We start from the raw sequence: 492 nt of genomic DNA, 5'->3' as shown, positions 1-492 counted from the left end.
TTGTGCTGTCGCTGCTGCACATGCAGCGCTGCAGATACAGCCCAAGCATGATTCTTCTTGGGGGAAATAAGCGAGAGGTCGATGCTCACCATACATTACTGATGTAGTTGTATTCAGCAGCGGTGTGTAGCAGCACCCCCAGCTCCTGTAGCCGCGGAGACAGCAACGGGTATGGGAGAAGCAGCTGCAGACGGATCGCAGTACAGTGCATACACCAGGGTCTAGCTAGCTGCACACCGGCGCGTTCCAGCTAGATACAGCTAGCTACAGCTAGCCAGAGATAGCTGCAGATGTCTGCAGCTAGCTGCTGCTTGCTGTAGCTTGCGAGGAGCTCTTGTACGTGCTCCGTATGGGGGGAACGTGTGCTGGGGTCCGTCTAGGATCGAGAATATATGTTATATTTTCAGCTTCTCCTGTATTTAATTTTCTTTTTTATAATAATTTTTAAATATTTTTATCTTGCTTTTCTGCTTTTGTTGCGTGGTTGCTGGT

The sequence above is a fragment of the Eimeria mitis genome, genomic scaffold (genome assembly GCF_000499745.2).
Source record: "Eimeria mitis Houghton genomic scaffold, Emh_scaff2108, whole genome shotgun sequence".
Taxonomy (NCBI): domain Eukaryota; phylum Apicomplexa; class Conoidasida; order Eucoccidiorida; family Eimeriidae; genus Eimeria; species Eimeria mitis.
Note: the sequence above shows the minus strand (reverse complement) of the source record.